Source organism: Pteronotus mesoamericanus, unplaced genomic scaffold, assembly GCF_021234165.1.
Source record: "Pteronotus mesoamericanus isolate MK-2021 breed Mesoamerican mustached bat unplaced genomic scaffold, CSHL_Meso_final scaffold_507, whole genome shotgun sequence".
NCBI lineage: Eukaryota > Metazoa > Chordata > Mammalia > Chiroptera > Mormoopidae > Pteronotus > Pteronotus mesoamericanus.
Window position 1 is genome coordinate 6,849,405 of NW_026555319.1, and position 15,820 is coordinate 6,865,224.

General features: G+C 47.4%; 1 long non-coding RNA gene across 1 annotated transcript; it reads right to left on the minus strand.

Moving 5' to 3' along the window:
- Nucleotides 1–8,519: 8,519 nt before the first annotated feature.
- Nucleotides 8,520–15,187, minus strand: LOC129087153 (uncharacterized). Its single transcript, XR_008530884.1, has 3 exons — nucleotides 14,935–15,187; nucleotides 8,946–9,021; nucleotides 8,520–8,611 (listed from the first exon to the last, which is right to left on the minus strand). It is a non-coding gene; the product is annotated as an uncharacterized LOC129087153 (long non-coding RNA).
- Between the last annotated feature and the right edge of the window lie 633 nt (nucleotides 15,188–15,820).

The window sequence follows — 15,820 nt, forward strand, 5'->3', positions numbered from 1 at the left end:
GACTGGGCCCTGGCTGGTGTGGCTCAGTGGATTGAGCGCTGGCCTGTGAGCCGCAAGCAATCTGATTGGTCCGATTCCCAGTCAGAGCACATGCCTTGGGTTGTGGGCTAGGTCCCCAGTTGGGACCTGGATGTAACCTGGGACCTGGACAAATGTGAGAGTCAACCGGTTGACGTATGTCTAGCACGTCGACGTTTCTCCCTCCCTTCCCATCTTTCTAAAAATAAATAAATAAAATCTTTTTTTTTAAAGCCACCTAAGAAGAGATTCTGAGTTTCCCTTCTCAGGGAGAGTCCTTTTCTTTATTGTGAAAATAATGACAAAGACAACGTCTAATTGCAATCAAGAGCTGACTCCATGCCAGACGCAGAGCAAAACACTCTATGTGCATCGTGTTGTTTAACCTCAAACGCTGCTGTCAGGATGAAGCAGGATGATACCCCTTGAGCAGTAGACAACCCTTGCAACCAACCAAGGCCACAGTCTCTATAGGGTCTTGTCAGCAGGTTGAATCTAAGAGGTAGCTGTGGGCACTGATTAGAGAGGCGCTGATGGACCTGCCCGTATCTGTTCATATTTTCATTTTCAGGAAGCTGATTTATCTCCTAACTGCCAGCACCTGAAATTCTTTGCTTGAGGACTTTCTCTAACGGTTGGAGGCCCTCCGGGGCAAGTATTACAGCTTTCTCGCCCCTAGGATGGATTACTGTGGGGTGTTGGGTCTACACTGATTCCCACAATTCCCCAGTGGGGCTAAGGTCCACAGGGGTAACTTGCTGATTACGTGCCCTGTACTGACCCCTCCCTCCCCTGCCCCACTCCCTCACTCCCCTGGTTTTCCTGGAACCACCTTCCAAATCAACTACTTGTATTTGAAACCTTGTCCCAAGATTTGCTCTCGGGGACCCAGACATCTGCTGTAACCTCACCCTTAAAAAAAAAAAAGGAAAGAAATCGCTTCTCTCTTGTTTCCTCTTTCCTAATAATCAATAGAGCATTTGATAAGTTCCAAATCTCATTCCCATCTCTTATCTCAACTGGAGTTCCCCCATTCTGTGAGGCCTGCAGCCCACCCGCCCCCATCCTTTTCCAGATAAGGATATTGAGAGTGAGAGAGTCTGGGTCCTTTCCCCAAGAACAGGCACAGCTGGCAGGGGCGGAGCCAAGTCCTCCGCTTCTGATTCTACCCACTGCGGTCAGGGCCACGTCCGGCCTTTCCCTTCCCTCATAAGAATGGTGTTTAATCTATTATTAGGTTAATGTATTAATGTGTGATTTAGCCTGGATTGTTTGGGCTCCAAAGACTTTGGGATTTTCTAGCTATCTTTTTAGTTTAAGTCCATTGATTTTCAGTTTAATTCCATTGTGACCTAAAGGCATATAGTGTATGGTTTCTATTCTTTGACATATGTTAAGGTGTGTTTTATGGCCAGAATGTGGTCTGTCTTGGTGAGTGTTCCATATGAGCTTCAGAAGAATGTGTAGGTCACTGTTGTTGGATAAACTAGTCTATAAATGTTGATTATATCCAGTTGATTGATGATGATGTTGAGTTCAATGATGTCCTATTTATAGTTACTGTGTTTTTTTTCTGGATAAAATTTCATTCAAACTTTGCAACAACCCCGCATTTTATTATTATTATCACATATGGGTGAAGAATCCAAGACTCATAGAGGTTAAGCCATTTGTCTATGGTCCCCTGGCAAATAGGTCTTTGGGCTTCTGATCCAGTTCTCATTCTGTGACCCCAGGCCACCTCTCCCCGCGCTCAGCTCAGGCAGAGGCCACGGAGGACACCAGAGAGCTTCGCGGGAGTCCAGGGCCTAAATACAGGGTTGGGATAGTCCTTGACACCAAGTTGGTCCATGCCACTTGGAAATCACCTTGAACTTTAAAACACTCTAAGAGAACTTTGTCCTGCCTTTGTATAGTTTACAGCAGGGGATTGGCAACAGTTCCAAAATGGGCTCGGTCTTCACTTCTGGATTCTCTGGTCTGTTTTGCGAGGGGGAGTGATAAGGAGATGTCTGGACTTTGGGAGAAGGGATCCTGGTAAGAACCAACCACCACAAATTCACAGCAGTGTTGGGGAGGCAAGGGTTACCTGCCCTGCTGACTTCTCGTAATACAATGATGTTGAGCCCTTATTGTGTACATTCCCCAACATGATGGCCAATCCTACCAACCCAAAGCCCTTGCCAGTGACTGGTAGGAATGGACTTGTGACCCATCTCTGGCCCGTGACACATAAGGAGAAGTTGGCTGGGAGGAAGGGGCCTATGGTGAACCAGGTCCCCCAGTACTGATGCCCTTGTGGCGTCTCCTCCCCTTGCATCTGGGCTGGCCCCGGGACAGACTTTTGATGCAGACGATGGGGTTACAGTGACTCTGTGTGACTTCAGAGGCTAGGTCACAGGAGACCTTGCAGCTCCCAACCAGATCTCTTACTTGGGGAGAAGCCAGCTGCCCAACAAAGTCCGAATACCCTCCGCGTGCCATGCTGTGAGGGAGCCGGAGTTCCCCACATGCAGAGGCTGCACGGGGGAGATGCCTGGCCACCCTCTAGCTTTTCTATCATCCCAGTTGAAGCCCATGTTGGACACTGACCTCAGGGGACATTCGAATAGCTGCAGCCCCAGCTGTCGTTGTCTGTCCTCCCATGAGAGACCCCAAGTGAGAACTGCCCAGTTGAGCCCAGCCAACTCAAAGCACCATGGAAGAAGCTTCTGGGAAAAGTTTCCTTGCTTCTAAGAAAGAGATATAGAGAAAGTGTCCCCCTCCCCTTCACTTTTTTTCTGGACATGTCAGGCCCAGCTAGATGCAGCTGACTTGGGAACACAAGCGATCTAGTCATTGAAGGCAAGTTCCACACCCCCAGGACAGTTGAGCAAAGAGAAGGCAGGAACCCAAGTCTCCAAAGGCACTGGAGCACCGCTGAGTCCACCAGCCCCCAAATCCACCTGACCGTGCAGCTCCCTTCGGAGGAAATGACGCCTTCAGTGTTAACAGCAGTTTGGGCTTCCCATTTCATCCCTAGATCTGGGCAGGAAGGCGATGGGCTAGAGGGGTGGGGTCAAGCCATCATGGGGTTCAGTATGGGCTCTGCTACTTCCTAGCTGCATGAACTTAACGTCCCTCTGAGCCTCAGCTTCCTCATCTGTAAACTGGGGAGATGTGGAGAGAAGAACTCTGCCTGCCCCCTAGGCTCCCTGCGAGCAGTCCGTGAGTGAATGTGTGTAAAAGCCTTATGCCAAATGTCCGGCCTAGAGTAGATGCACGGGTTCCGTCCATTCAGACAGGTCCTTCAGTCCCCTGGACTTCTAACACCTCTTCGGAAAGGGAGTAGCTTTGGGAACTGCCCTAGGATCACCAGCTACAAGGTCTCACCGGGGCACAGTGTGTTCCCATCATCACCCTGGGGCTTCCGGGAGTCTAGGGTCCGCCACAGCACATCAGGACCCCAGATGCCGCCCTTCCACACACCTGGTTCTTCATCAGCTCAGGGGCAGCCTTCCCTTTGAAGTTGGCCCATCACACCACCTGCTCCCAACTGGTTTTAAATTGAAGTTTAAAACCAAACCAAAGTTTCCTCTTCCTCTCTGTTCTATTTAACTTTCCTCCATAAACAGAAGCTCGTGTGCGTTCAGCTGGCTGAGGGGCAACGGAGAAAGGAGACTTGGAGATGCTCACCAGGCTTTGTTTAAAGGCAGGACACACGGCAGCTCTCCCATGTGCACAGCGTCCTCAGCTGTTTTAGCAAAGTGGATGCAGCCCCCACGCAGAGGTGGACACGACCAGGCACAGCGCACCCAACACTGTTTGCCTTAGCGGGGCAATCAAACATGATATAATCATTTGAGAATGTCTCAGGTGTTTCACATTTAAAAGCAGGAGCTCCAGATGCAACTGGATCCTAAGATTAAAAAATAGTGAGTAGACAGCCATAAAAAAGAATGAAATCTTGCCATTTGCGACAGCACGGATGGACCTAGAGAGCATTATGCTAAGTGAAATAAGCCAGACAGAGAAAGACAAATACAGTATGATTTCAGTTATATGTAGAATCTAAAGCACAAAACAAATGAACAAAATGAAACAAATAAATTCATACATATAGACAACAAACTGATGGGGGGCAGAAAAGGGAAAGTGGGATTAAAAAGTACAAATTTCTAGTTAAAAAATAAGGCACCGGGGAGGAATGTACAGCCTAGGGAATATAGTCAATAATATCATAATAACTTTATTCGGTGACAAATGGTTACTAGACTTACTGTGGTCCTCACTCCATAAGATATGTAAATGTTGAATCACGATGTGTACACTTGAAACTAACATAATATTGTATGTCAGTTATAAATAAAAGAAATTAAATTAAATGGGAAAAAATAGTGAGCAGAAGGGGAAAAAACCAGGGCTGAGTAGTGAACTTGGCAGGTGCCAACTCTATTGTATCTGTTTTTATAGGCAGAACTCATCGATGTCCCTGATGTGTCTGTTGTTAAATATATAGAGTTGGGAAAAGGAGCGACCCCTCACCTCTGCTCACCCACTGTGTGACCTTGGAAAAAGCAAGTTATCTTGGGAGTGGTCACCTATGGCACAACCACTTCAAGACAGAGGACATCAACCAAGGGAAGATAGTGGTACACAGTATGGTGTGTACAGGAAATGTACAGGTTTGGGAGTACATGTGATTTTCCTTTTTTGGTGCTCCCAGGAACGCCTGGGAGCGTTTGTATTAGTCAAGGGCTTATACAGTTGCAAGTGATAGAAATTGAACTCCAATTGGCTTAGCCAAAAGGAATTTATTGGTTTGAAAAACTGGGAAGTTCAGGAATCGTGACAGCTGCAGGCATGGCTTGACCCAGGGGCAAATTAATGTTGCCACTCTTCTCTCTTTCTCTGTCTTGTAAAAAATTAAAAGTATGTGAGGTGGATTCAGCAAGTGGTCCCCTATGGATGAGGTTATTAGACGAAAGGCTGATGAGAAAATTTGCAAAGGAGGGATCAGGCTGTTGTCACTTGAAATCCCTGATCAGCATTAAACTAAAAATGAGGCAACCAGACAACGTGAACGCCTATGAAAAGGCTGAATCTGAATCTACTTAAGCCTTGTCTTTGAATTTCCCCAAAGCAGCCCTAAGATGAGAACTCAAGGTCATGTTTTATATTTGTTTCCTTTTTTTAACTTTTATTTTTCAATTACAGTTTACATGGAATATTACTTTGTATTAGTTTCAGGTGTACAGCATCATGGTTAGGTAATTAAATACTCCACAAAGTGATCTCCCCGATATTTCTAGGACCCACCTGGCACCATACATGGTTATCACAATATTATTGGCTATATTCCCTATGCTGCACTTTACATCCCTATGACTATTTTATGTAACCACCGATTTGTACTTCTTAATCCCTTCCCCTTTTTTTAACCTGATCCCCTAACCCCTGGGCACATAATGTTTTGGGGAGGTATTTTCAGGAAGTGCTGGTAATGGAGTGAGACAGGGGAAGGAAGGTGGTCAGCAGAGGGCGAGTTCCCAAGCAAGTTACCACTGCAGATAATTAAAGCTTAACCCAGCTCCAGAACCCTGGCAGCCGGTGTAAATTATGTCCCTCAGAGTCAACCCACCCAGGGCACGGGACAGCCAGAGTATTTACGTAGCCATTCCCATAAGCCATTGGGTAAGGGCTGTCCCTGAGGAGGGGAGTTGAATCCTCAGCACTTGTCAGCCCTGGTAGCCAAGAGTGTCTCCAGGCACAGAAAAGCAGACACGTGGGCACTAGACAGCAGGCTGGAGTGCAGTGAAGTGGTACAGGCAAAATGACAGGCGTGGGGCCTAAATACCCCAATGTCCACTCCAAGTCTCTAGAGCTCACGGGCATTTAGTGGAAACACAAAGGATTTGGGAACAAGTTAAATGACCTCCTAGGGGTATTACATAATGATAAAAGGGTCAACTCCCCTAGAAGATATAATAATTCTCAACATATATGCACCTAACAACAGAGACTCAAAATGCATAAGGCAAAAACTGATAGGGCAGCAAAAAGAAATAGATAAATCTACTACGACAGCTGGAGGATTCAGCAGGCAGTAAATCAGTAAGGACCTCATTGAACTCAACAACATCATCAATCAACTAGGTGTAATCTACATTTAGAGGTTATTTATCCAACAACAGTGTAATACACATTCTTTTCAAGCTCACATGGAACACTCACTAAGACAGACCACATACTAGCCATAAAACATGCCTTAACATATGTAGAAGAATAGAAATCATACAACATACACCCTTAGATCACAATGGAATTACACTAGAAATTAATGGAATTAAACTAGAAAGAGAGTTAGAAAATCCCAAAATATTTGGAGATCAAACAACATACTCTAAATAATGCATTAATAAATTAATGTAATAATAGATTAAACACCACTTCTAAATAACACATGGGTCAAAGGAGTCTCAAGAGAAATTTAAGAAATATATCGACAAATAGAAAATTAAAATGCAATTTATCAATGTGTGGAATGTAGTGAAAGCAGGGCTTAGGAGGGAATTTATAGCATTGGATGTATATGTTAGAAAAGAAAAAAATCTAAAATCAATCATCTAAACTTCCACCTTGGCAAACTAGAAAAAGCAGAAAAAAATAAATCTAAAGTAAGCCGAGGGAAAGAAATAATACAAATTAAAGAAATAATCAGTGACATTAAAAATAGGAAATCAATAGAAAATAAATAAATGAAGCTAAATGACACGTAGAAATCAAACAGAAAAATCCAGAATGAGGGACATTATCTCTGACTTATTTCTGCAACAAGTCAATGGCATAAAAAAAAAAAGTAGGAGGTGGGATCTAGAAGAAAAGATGCCCAAGCAGCACATCAACCAAATGCAACATGTGCACCTTGTTTGGACCCAAGTTAGAAAAACGAAGAACAAAAGACCTTTTTTCATCCAACAGGAAAATTTGATTCTCAACTGATTATGAGACAGTAGCAGAGAACTATTAAGTTTGTTAACATGTTAATAACATTGAGGTGATGTTTTTAAAAAAGTCCATGTTGTTTAGAGAAGACAACAGAAATGTATAAGGATGAAACAACACAATGGATGGGATTTCTTTTCAAATTCCTCAGCAACAATTTTTCATGAAAGTGGGGTCTGGCTCCCCCCACTTACTTCTCCTCACCTGAATCCTGGACCTGTCAGATCTCGTGTTTATATAAAATTTAAGATCATAGATAATATTTTGCATTCATTTTGCTTTAAAAAAAATACTGCACTAAAATGCATTGGCCTTGGTGACCAAGTTGGTTGGCACCCCCTAAAATTCTGTGGCCGTGAAGTCATCGCCCTGGCACCGTGTGGAACTCAAGTCACCTTGTTCCTCGCCTTGGGGCTGCCCCGCCTGGGGGTAACCAGAGTCGGTCACTGTTTCTAGGTAATAACCCGCTGAAGGTTTCACCGCCATCCACTCTCACCGCACCCAAATATTTAACACCCTCTTCCACCCTCCACGGGGCCACAATGGAAGACACAGTCCAAAGTTAGGACATGGTGGCTTGTGGTTAATTAGGAGTCTCGCCAGCACACCATTTACAGTCCCCGCCTGGAGTGGCAGGTCCACCCTCCGAGGCTGCCTGGGGAGGTGCTGGTGTTTTTAAAGGCAGCTTTAAAAATACCCGTGGCTGTGCCCAATGCTGCCTCCACGCTTTCTGCCTTGGGTCCCGATTTCCACCCGCTTCTAACCTGATGGAAGCCACCTTCTCCTGCTGCCATGTCCACCTGAGGTGGGCACATTGTGGATCCCCCAGACTGATTCTCTGCCTGATTCCAGCAGAAAACCGAGTCTTTTCTAGACTGCACACAAAGTGATATTCCGTAGCCCTTACGTGCAACGGTCCTTGTTCGATGCATAGGATTCTATTTCACATGTTCCCAAAACCCTCTTTGAAAAGAATTAAATGCCCCCCTTGGAAGGGTCCTGAGGAATAGCTGAATCCCATGTCTCTTACCTCTGTTTAGGAGGTAAATGACCATAGCTCTAAGAGGCAGATAGATCTGAGTTCAAATTCTGTCTCTGCTGCTTTGTGTCTGCAAACAAGACACTTAACCTCTCCGAGCCTCTGTCTGTTACCTGTCAAATAGGGATAAAAATAGTCTTGACATCATAGGTTTATTGAGACAGTGAGGTGATTCTTGTGACTTGTTTAGCATAATTCTTAGAACAACGTGAGTGCTTTGTATGTGCTGATTTCAATGGTGATTTGGGGGATCGCTTTGAGGATCTATAAATAACACTGAAAGGTCCCTCAAAAAAAAATACGTCAAATGTTTGCACTCTTTTACATAAAATAGAATTAAATATGTCTTAGAACAAACCCACATAGGCAGTTTATATTATTATTATAAACATACTTTATGAAAGAGGAAAAATAATAAAAATACGATATGAGTTCACAGTAAAATAATCGAACAGACGATGTGTAGAACAGACGGGTCGCATTCACTTCCGACCTCAGACCAGAGACATGGTCCCGGTGCCCGGCGTTTCCTCCGCCAAGTGGCCTGGCTATCGTCTGAGGCTTCTGCTCCTGCAAAGTCAAGGAGCCATGGTAGATACACTTTGTTTCCTGTCTGTCTCACTTCTCAAAATCTACTACGTTCTTCCCCACATTGCTACACAGGCTTCGTACATATTAGTTTTAAACATCCCTGTTTTCTTCTGATTATGGAACTGATACATGTTCATTGTGTGAATACAGTGAAAAAGAAAGTCTGTCTGTCATGATAGGTGGATGCACGTCCTTCCAGCATTTGCTCGGGGCAGATCGTAGGCATGCAAGCGCCCATACTTGGCTTTGTAGGGCATCTGCAGAGAGGCGGTTTGTCACATGGCTGGAGGGGGACCCTCCACATCCCCCATACCTGGCTTTGCATCCCAGCTCCAAGTCCTTGAGCGACCTTGGACAATCCTCAATGTCTTCAGGCTTCATTTTCTCCTCTGTAAAATGGACAGAATAATAACAACATGTAACCTGAAGAATTGTAACTATTAAACGGCTCGATGCGTATAAAGCCTTTCGCTAAGGGTTTCTGCACGTCACACCGTAGACAATGGGGCTGGACAATTTTTTGATGTGGGGACAGTCTTGGGCATCGCAGGGTGCTTAGCAGCTCACCTGCTCTCCCCTGCCCGTCAGCGGCATGTCCCTGTCTCTCCAGTTGTGACATTCCGTTCTCCAGATACTGTCAAATGTCCCCGCAGGAAACACAGTCTCATGCGCCCCCACCGACAACCACTGCCCTCAGCGACAGCGCCTGAAACACAGCAAGTGTTCAAACCCTCTCCTTCAAACCACCATCATTATAACAGAAGAGCACTTCTACTGAAATAGAACATTCATTCAATTGCTCAATTCACACAGATCAACCAGTATTTTAACTGTCCATGAATAAGCCCATTTTTTTCTACTCACAGACTTTTCATACCAAATCCTCAGTTTCACCTCAGATGCAAACTTCCCCTTATAAGAGCTTTTCATCTGTATAATATTAAAATACTGGCAGAATATGCCGCAATGATAGGCTTTGGCCCATTTTATTGGCTTTCTGCTTCCTGAATCCCTTCTTTTCCTCCCCGCCCCCCAAGCAGGTGAGAGACAGGACTGAGCCCACAATGAATAAGCTGCTTTTCCCACTGAATATACCCAATTTCTCGTCTCTCGTTTCGCATCCACCGAGGTGTTTTTCCACGGAGCCGCAGGAGGATGGGATTGTGTGTGTGTGCGTGCGTTCATTCACTGGCGGCTTAGGATCGAAAACCCCGGGGATAAATTTGGAAAACGACCAAATTAATCACTTATGATCTGCATTCGGTGCACATTATCATAATATTGATATAATACACACACTGTTCTTTGCTTATTTCTATATTGAGTGAGGCCCTGCAGCAATTTTGAGGAAATTTGAGACTCGCGCACCTGGCTAAACGCTCTCTCTCTCTAAATAACCCCAGGTCTCCTGGTTTGCAAGGATTGGCCTAAAATGAGTTACAGTTGCCAGAACATTTTTAAGTAGGGAAATAAATTAGAGTGGTAATAATCATAACAATTATATAATAAATGTTAAAAATTGTAAGTTCCCCAGCGTCCTTAATAACTTTATTTTGGTGTGTGGTGGGGGGCGGGATGTGGAAATTCCATCGCTGGCTTCTGGTGACATCATCAGGCTGCAGTGAGAGGACAAGCTTCTAAATTCCAAATGTCACCAAGGTGCCGAATGAGGTGGCACTTTGACTTTCTCAGCTGAGCTTGCTGGGCTTGAATTATTAAAGTCGTCGTTTGTGAAATAAATTTGGGACTTCATGAAAGTTTCTGGATTGAGCATCTCCCCCGTCTGCCCCACCCCGCCCCTTTCTCTTTCTCTGGCTCCTCATTTTCCTTCTCCATCCAGCACCCAAGGCACTGGCAGCTGCACGGAGCACCCAGATTCCCCCGATCCCACAATTTCCCCAGCTGCTGCTGCAGATGGAAGAAAAACAAGGCTGAAAATGGGGATGCCAGTGCGTCCCCAAAGAAGAGCCCCTTCCAGGAAGACCTGGTGACTAGAACACATGTAAAAATGCCCCAAATGCCCAAACCTGTGTGCTGGGCTGGGTCTGAGATCCGTCCGCAATACATAGAAGCAGCTGAGGATTCAGCCCACATGTGAGTCATATACACCTCACCACCACACTTACCAGGTTCATTGCCCTGAACACTTGGCTTGCGTTCTCTCACCTCTTCCATCGTAGGGATGATTATGATCCCATTTTATGGATGTGGCAACTGAGGCTCAGAGCACATAGATCCTTTGCTGCAGGTTATCGCAGCTGTAAGCGGGAGAGGTGGGGGGTCGAACCCAAATCTGGGCAACTCTGGAGTCCCTCTTCTTATTAATCATGGTTCTATGTTACTAAGATGAGCTGCACCTCTGCAGGATGGAAAGATTTTCAAATCCTAAAGGCAGGCACGATGTTGACTGTGGATGCAATGGAATTTAGCCCAAACAAGCGTCTGAGTCTTCTCCTGGACAATTTGAAAGATCCTTTATGTCAGAAGTTAGTGCTGTCTTCTGTGATCAGGAGTAAAGAGCCAAAGCAGAATTTATGCTTTGATGAGGTTCTGTTCCTTTTCAGGATACCACCAACAGGCCATCAGTGAAGTAATCTCTCCTGCGCTATTCCTCATCTTCTTGGGTCATCTGTTTTTTCAACGTCAAGGATCGCTAATACAGCAGCGGGCTGGAAGCCCAGGGTACGGCTGGACGGTGCTAGGTTTGAGAGCAGACTTCCTCGCTAACCTGCGCGACCCCACCTCCCTGATCCTCAGTATGCCCTCCTGGGAATGGGAGGGTTGGTCACAGCCACTGCTAGATCATACTCTGCCTTTGCCAAATTAGAAGGCGGCACCCCTTCCACAAGTCACCTTACTTCCATGTTGGAAATTCGTCATAATAGGCTGATGTCATTAAAACAAGACACTCTCCTGCCATCTGCTGGAAAGCGGTTGTACTACAACGTGTCAAGGCCAGGTTGTGAATGGCATCCCCTTTGGGCCTGACCTGCCCAGCTGTGCGTGGCTGCCCAAGAATGTCTCACTGGATTGCTGGCGAGAGAGAACTTGATATTGCTGCCAACTGTTTATTTGACACTTTGGTAGACCTGGCTCACAGGTCCTCAGCAAATGGTGGCTGTTCTGTTGGCTCAAACGACTTGGATGAGAGGGTCTCATCTGGCCTCGTCTAGTCAACAGGAAATCTCCTGTAGCATCAGTTTGGGCGAAGGGGCATCTCCCAGCCATCTCAGGCCGCCTCTCCTGGACAGCAACCTTCTGCTCTTGAGTGAGCCCCCTGGCCAGAGAGACTGAAAGACCTTTCTGAAGCTTGCTCCTAAAACTCTGCCTGGCATTTCTTTGATGCTTTGAATTTCCCGGACTCCCCGAAGAGCCTGCCTAACGTTTAGTATGTTCCACCAGCGTTGCCCCAGGCCAAAAGGTGCCTAGAAGGGGCTAACATGGTGTCTGCATTTCCACAAAAACTGGGTTTGAAGCCTGGCTTGTCGAGGTCCTGGCTGTGTGGCCTTGGGTGAGTCACTTAACCTCGCTGTGCTTCAGTTTCCTCGCAGGTGAAAAGGCCAGACCCCCCATATATCTATCACAGAGAGGTGTGGAGTGAAGACAAAGGGAGAAAATGTGTTTAAAGCACTTAAGAGTAAGCACTCTATGCATCAAAGATATTATTATTGGCTACAGGGGAAAATATTTCAGGCTTTTTTCTAAATAGGTCGTTCATTTCCAGCTGCCCATCCGCTCTCGGATCACCGTGTTTCGTGAACCCAAAAGTAGGACCCCAAATTTCACAGATCTCCAAAACAATGTCTTCCTTGAGAGTTTTTTTTCAGAAAAGCTAGAAGCCTCATGATGTTTACTTCTGCATTTAAGGCATCCCACAAAATCAGATGTCCCCGGCTTCTCTGGGACACAGCGTTGCTTCACTCAGGAAATGTTTCAACTTCACAGCTGTTTCCTCTTCAACAGCAAATACTCTGGAGAGAGGAACGGCTGCTAAGGGGGACCGGCCGGCAGAGTCTCCTCGCTGGGGCACTCCCGCCACTCGAACCCGCCGCTGGTGGCTGCATCCTCTTTTCCTGGAATTTCAGGCGGGATCAGGACATGTTCTGTTCCCAGTTTCTCCTCTTCTGTTTTCTGTCTGCTCCACCCCCCAGCCCTGGCTTTAGGCTTCCAGAGCCTTCTCTCCCCGCCTGAGGATCTGTGGCTTATTGAAACGCCTCTGGTACACAGAGTACATGCCTAGGTTGTTACTGGCTAAAACACAGCTGTTTTTGGATGGTGGTTTAGTTCATTCTGGGGGACAGGCGCAGGGCAAGGAAGACCAGGCTGCAAGCCGATGGCCCAGAAACGCGGACGCGGAGGCTCTTTCTGCAGCCTTTCCCAGCTGTGTGGCTTCAAGCAAGTGGCTTCACCTCTCTGAATTTCCCCTATGCTGCCGTTGTCTTTAAATGTCCTTAAGTGCAGATGTAGCAAATTTTCACAAATGTGTTCTGCTAAGAACGGGCCCTCTGGAGGAAACCCACCTGGTTTCTGAACTTTCAGCTGCTGTGAGACCTTAAATTACTTCCCTCTCTGGGCCTCCGTTTCTTCATTCGTAGAACGGGCAGAAGAGATGGTCCCTGTCTCCGCGACGGGTTGCGAGCATTAAAAGGGATGATGCTATGAAAGTGCTCGCTGCAGCGTCTGACCTGGGGTGAAGGCTCCGTAAATCTTAGCCATTATTATAAGCCTTTCCATAAAACAGAGGCTTTCTGGGGATTAAAAAGAAGAAGAAGAAGAAGAAGAAAAAAGAAAGCACTAATGAGCTCAAAAAGCATTTTGGAAAACTGCTTTATTTAATATGTTCTCGATGTATCTGGCTGGTCTTTTCCATTAAAAAAAGATCCCCCCTCCCCGCCGTGAGGAGGCCACAGTCTCGGCCCAGCACAACCGCTCCAGGCCACACAGTGAGCGTGATTCGCGCTCCCAGGAACCAATTCCAAGCCTCTGACCCCTCCTCAGATGGTCAAGGCCCCTTGCTGTCCATCACGGCCAGAGGTGTCACAGCGAACGAACAAACGCTGCATCCTAGGGGAGGAAAATGACATTTCTCCCTTGTTTGATCCAACCAGTGGTACCAGTCAGAGACTCACGTCAGCCCCTCACCCTCTCCCCTGTCCCCTCTCCCTGTGCAATTTCTAACTGCCCAGGCCTCTCTGCAGGGACCCCGCCCCCAAATGTTCCCCACCCAAGCACCAGAGTGAGGCTTCAGGTGCAACAGGTAAGGTGGCGCCCAAAACCTCAGTAATCCAGGGGAATACTGTTTTAATGCAATTCATTTTTAAAAATCGAATGCAAAGAAACGAAAAGTCCACCATGAACAAAAATGGCAACATTTTAAAGAAGGAAAGGGTCGATGGCCAGGGTGGCCCCCTCTCACCTGCAGCTCGAAAAGGAACCGCGGGGAGTGAGATCCGATTCTGCCCCCCACCCCCTGAGCCTCAGTCCCTTGCATTTCCTGTACGGACCACCGCTATAAATTTCCCCCGGCCCGGCCCGGCGCCCCCCTTCCCCACAGAGGTGAGCTGGGGTGAGCAGCGCGGAGGCTGTTTGGAAAGCTGAAGAGAACTTGGGTTAAGCAGGACTCGGGTGGGACATTCCAACTTTCCGTCTTGTTTTTGAACTCCATCTAGGCTCCTCTCCTTAATCAATAAAACAGGAATTAGGTCTCAGCTCCAAGAGTCGCTTTCTGTCTTCCAGTTTATGACCTTGGCCACCTCCGCAGCCCTTTAAAGTTGCCGGACTGCCTTCTTCAAATACCTGAGGTCGCAGAAGCAGGTAAAAAACATTTGGGAACTTCCTGTGGCAAAGTGGGAGGGCGAGTTCCTCGGCCGGTTCCCCCCACCCCGGGCGTTCTGGGTGCCACGGGCGCGCGCGCGCGCGCACAGGCGCGCCAAAAACTTGAAACCCTTCTCTTTGATCCCCCCTCTTTTTTGGGGGGGGAACGTCGGGGGAAGGGGGACGCAGCGGGAAATGAGGTGCCGAAGCAACGTGTTTCTGCCCTCCTGCCTCTGGCTCCAGCTCCGCCTCCGTCCAAGGGGGAGGGCTTTGAATTCCAGACCCGGAATCCTTTCCGTTTTGAAATTGATCGATTTTATCCGGGAGCTTCAAATCGAAACCAGGAGAGGGGGCTTTGAAATGTCAAAGAAAAGTTGCAAAAGGAAAAAGGAGGTGGGGTGAGGAGGTGGGAGAAGGGGGAGATAAAAAAAAAAAGAGAGAGAGAGGTGGGCAGACGGAAGGTTTTTTTTTTCCTCCTGAAAACCTACCTTTGTGACGATTCGTAACCTTTTCACCCTTTTCCGCGGTGGTGGTGGGCTCCTTGGAGCTCTTTGAAAATCGGATGAGAGCTGTGGACCCCCTCCTCGCAAAAATGCCCTTTAGGAGCGTGCGTGCGACGTTTGCACTCAATTTCAGGAGGCCGGGTGGAACCGATTTTGCGCAATTCGGGGAAATTTTTGCAAAACCCTCGGCTCGGCCATTTGCATTGGAATTTAACCTTCCCCAACTTCAGTTTTGGACGGGTAGTGTTTGCCTGGAGTAATCTTGACCTACTTTTTTTTTTAAAAAAAAATTATTATTCGGAATGGAAAAAATAATCCAGCCACGTTTTGGAGAAGGGAAGCGCTGGCAGGCGCGACTGCCGGCGGGGGACTCGGGCGTGGCCCCAGACTCAGCAAGAAAACCTGGGCGCCGGGCAAGTCCGCCCGCGCCCCTATTTCCAGCGCCGGCCGCCTCCCCACACTGGTGACCCCCACAGCCCGACACCTTTCCTTCTGGTCCCCAACACCCACTCGCAGCTGGATGCTGGGGCCGGGGCTAGGTGCCTCCCGTTGCCAGGAAGACCTCGGGATGGTGCCCAAAGGTAGCTCTTTAGGCGACTGGCACAGCGGGAGGCCCCAGGAAATGCGGCCGCGTCCACTGCAGAGCGCTTCCGGTCTCCTTCAGGCGGGCGCGGGGGCCACCGGCATTGAAGTACACGTTTTGGGAGGCATGGCAAACCTAGTTCCAATTGTTTTTTAATTGTTGTTTTGAAGACCCCCTGATGGCAAGGCACCCTGGGAGCTGGCAAGGGAAAGTGGGTGCCTGATCAGCTCACTCTGTCTCTCCACCCTCCAGCAGCCCAGGGCTGGGGCTCCAAGAAGGAGGGAGGCA